This window comes from Triticum aestivum, chromosome 1B (assembly GCF_018294505.1).
Source record: "Triticum aestivum cultivar Chinese Spring chromosome 1B, IWGSC CS RefSeq v2.1, whole genome shotgun sequence".
Classification (NCBI taxonomy): Eukaryota; Viridiplantae; Streptophyta; class Magnoliopsida; order Poales; family Poaceae; genus Triticum; species Triticum aestivum.
Window position 1 is genome coordinate 62,603,533 of NC_057795.1, and position 4,362 is coordinate 62,607,894.

Here is a 4,362-nt window from a genome sequence, read left to right on the forward strand (position 1 = left end):
CCTCATGTTGTTTCATTAGACCTGCTTCAGATAATGTATGGATTAAATCCTACAAAAATCACAAAATGCTATCTTGTGTTAAAAGGAATAGAGTTACTCCCTAGCATTGTGTGTGCGCGCCGTGTGTGGTCGGCTGTGTGCCTCTGGCCGGCCCTGTGTGCTTGTGTGATGTGTGTGTATGTGCAGCGTGTGTGTGGCCGGCTGCGTCTCTGGGTGTGACCGGCCCTATTTAGGTTAGTAGCTAATGAGTAGTTAGACTAATTAGTACTTTGGATAATTGCTAGCCTATGACATGTGGCCCCCTATGTTAATTTAACCCCTCCATTTTAGTTTATCCATCAATTAAATTATGTCTCAATGACATGTGGGCCACATCCTCCCTTTTGACTAGTCAAATTGACTTGGTCAAATTCGGATTAGATTAAATAAAAATATTCCAGAAAATCATAGAAAATACTATAAACTTTGAAAAATCATATAAAATAAACGTATTTCGGATGGAAATACTTTATACATGAAAGTTGCTCAGAACGACGAGACGAATCCGAATACGCAGCCCGTTTGTCCGCCAAACATCCCTAGCATAGCAAACACGCAACTTTCCCCCTCCGGTTCATCTGTCCGAAAACGCGAAACTCCGGGAATACTTTCCCGGATGTTTCCCCCCTTCGTCGGTATCACTTACTACCGCGTTAGGGCATACCTAGCACCGTGTATTGCCTCATTATGTTTTGTGATGCTTTGTTTGCTCCGTATTTACTGTTTCTTCCCCCCTCTTCTGCTCCGGTAGACCTTGAGACCGGCGCTGATGCCACCGAGTACGACTACGTCACCGACGACCCTTCTCCCTGTACAACAGAGCTTCCAGGCAAGCCCCCCTTGATCACCAGATGTCGCCTATTCTTTTCTATACTGCTTGCATTAGAGTAGTGTAGCATGTTACTGTTCGGTTACTCCTATTTTGTTGCAGAGCCTGTCATTGTTGCTACAGTCATTGATACCTTACCCGCAATCCTAAATGCCTAGTATAGGATGCTAGTTTATCATCATTGGCCCTACGTTCTTGTCAGTCTGCCTTGCTATACTATTGGGCCGTGATCATTTGGGAGGTGATCACGGGTATATACTTTACATATATACATACTATACAGATGGTGACTAAAGTCGGGTCAGCTCGTTGAGTACCCGCAAGTGATTCCGATGTGAGGGCTGAAAGGACAGGTGGCTCCATCCCGGTAGAGGTGGGCCTGGGTTCCCGACGGCCCCCGACTGTTACTTTGTGGCGGAGCGACAGGGCAGATTGAGACCACCTAGGAGACAGGTGGGCCTGGTCCTGTTCGGCATTCGCGGATACTTAACACGCTTAACGAGATCTTGGTATTTGATCTGAGTCTGGCTACTGGCCTATACGCACTAACCAACTACGCGGGAACAGTTATGGGCACTCGGCGTCGTGGTATCAGCCGAAGCCTTCGTGACGTCAGCGACTGAGCGGCGCGCGCCGGGTTGGACTGCGTTAACGCAACTTCCTTTGTAATGGAGGTTGCTAGGTCTCCTTCCAGCCACGTACGCAACGTGCAGATGTGCAATGGGCGATTGGCCCAGACCCCTGCGCGCATAGGATTTAGACCGGCGTGCTGACCTCTCTATTGTGCCTAGGTGGGGCTGTTAGAAATATGCCCTAGAGGCAATAATAAAAGCATTATTATTATATTTCCTTGTTCATGATAATTGTCTTTTATTCATGCTATAATTGTATTATCCGAAAATCGTAATACACGTGTGAATACATAGACCACAATACGTCCCTAGTAAGCCTCTAGTTGACTAGCTCGTTGGTCAACAGATATTCATGGTTTCCTGACTATGGACATTAGATGTCGTTGACAACGGGATCACATCATTAGGAGAATGATGTGATGGACAAGACCCAATCCTAAGCATAGCACAAGATCGTGTAGTTCGTTTTGTTAGAGCTTTTCCAATGTCAAGTATCTCTTCCTTAGACCATGAGATCGTGTAACTCCCGGATACCGTAGGAGTGCTTTGGGTGTACCAAACGTCACAACGTAACTGGGTGACTATAAAGGTGCACTACAGGTATCTCCGAAAGTGTCTGTTGGGTTGACACGGATTGAGACTGGGATTTGTCACTCCGTATGACGGAGAGGTATCACTGGGCCCACTCGGTAGTGCATCATCATAATGAGCTCAAAGTGACCAAGTGTTTGGTCACGGGATCATGCATTACGGTACGAGTAAAGTGACTTGCCGGTAACGAGACTGAACGAGGTATTGGGATACCGACGATCGAGTCTCGGGCATGTAACATACCGATTGACAAAGGGAATTGCATACGGGGTTGATTGAATCCTCGACATCGTGGTTCATCCGATGACATCATCGAGGAGCATGTGGGAGCCAACATGGGTATCCAGATCCTGCTGTTGGTTATTGACCGGAGAGCCGTCTTGGTCATGTCTGCGTGTCTCCCGAACCCGTAGGGTCTACACACTTAAGGTTCGGCGACGCTAGGGTTATTAGGAAGACTTGTATGTGATTACCAAATGTTGTTCGGAGTCCCGGATGAGATCCCGGACATCACGAGGAGTTTCGGAATGGTCCGGAGGTAAAGATTTATATATGGGAAGTTGTCAAACAGACACCGAAAAGTTTCGGGGGCATATCGGTATTGTACCGGGGCCACCGGAAGGGTTCCGGGGGTCCACCGGGAGGGGCCACCCCTCCCGGGGGGCCACATGGGGCTGCATGGGGCAGGAGCCAGCCCCTGGTGGGCTGGGCGCCCCCCCCTTGGGCCCATGCGCCTAGGGTTGGGGGGGGGAACCCTAGAGGGGGGCGCCCCCCTTTGCTTGGGGGGCAGCCCCCCCTGGCCGCCGCCCCCCCTCTAGATCCCATCTAGAGGGCCGCCCCCCTTGCCCCTTCCCCTATAAATAGAGGGGTGAGGGGAGGGCTGCACACCCAAGCCAAGGCGCAGCCCCTCCCCTCCCCAACACCTCTCCTTCTCCGTCACGAGCTTGGCGAAGCCCTGTCGGAGTGCTGCTTCTCCACCAACACCACGCCGCCGTGCTGCCGGTGGAGCTGTCTGTTGGGGAACGTAGTAATTTCAAAAAAATTCCTACATACATCCAAAGATCATGGTGATGGCATAGCAACGAGAGGGGAGAGTGTCCGTCCACGTACCCTCGTAGACCGTAAGCGGAAGCGTTATGACAACGCGGTTGATGTAGTCGTACGTCTTCACGATCTGACCGATCCAAGCACCGAACGTACGGCGCCTCCGAGTTCAGCACACGTTCAGCTCGATGACGATCCCCGGGCTCCGATCCAGCAAAGCTTCGGGGATGAGTTCCGTCAGCACGACAGCGTGGTGACGATGATGATGCTCTACCGACGCAGGGCTTCGCCTAAACTCCGCGACGATATGACCGAGGTGGAATATGGTGGAGGGGGCACCGCACACGGCTAAGGAACGATTCGTAGATCAACTTCTGTATCCATGGGGTGCCCCTTGCCTCAGTATATAAAGGATGGAGGAGGAGGAGGCCGACCAAGGCAATAGGTGCGGCCTGGATGTGGAGTCCTACTAGGACTCCAAGTCCTAGTAGGAGTCCACCAAGATGGGAGGAAGGGAGAAGGAAGTGGAGGAGAAGGAAAGGTGGCCGGCCCCCTTTTCCCTAGTCCAATTCGGACTAGAGGGGAGGGGGGGGGCGCAGCAGCCCCTTGGCCCTTTCTCCTCTTCCCACTAAAGCCCATCAAGGCCCATTGCTTCTCCCGTAACTACCCGGTACTCCGATAAATACCCGAATCACTCGGAACCTTTCCGAACTCCGAATATAGTCGTCCAATATATCGATCTTTACGTCTCGACCATTTCGAGACTCCTCGTCATGTCCCCGATCTCATCCGGGACTTCGAACTCCTTTGGTACATCAAAACTCATAAACTCATAATATAACTGTCATCGAAACCTTAAGCGTGCGGACCCTACGGGTTCGAGAACTATGTAGACATGACCTAGAACTATTCTTGGTCAATAACCAATAGCGGAACCTGGATGCTCATATTGGCTCCTACATATTCTACGAAGATCTTTATCGGTCAAACCGCATAACAACATACGTTGTTCCCTTTGTCATCGGTATGTTACTTGCCCGAGATTTGATCGTCGGTATCCAATACCCAGTTCAATCTCGTTACCGGTAAGTCTCTTTACTCGTTCCATAATGCATCATTCCGTAACCAATTCATTTGGTCACATTGCTTGCAAGGCTTATAAAGATGTGCATTACCGAGAGGGCCCAGAGATACCTCTCCGACAATCGGAGTGACAAAACCTAATCT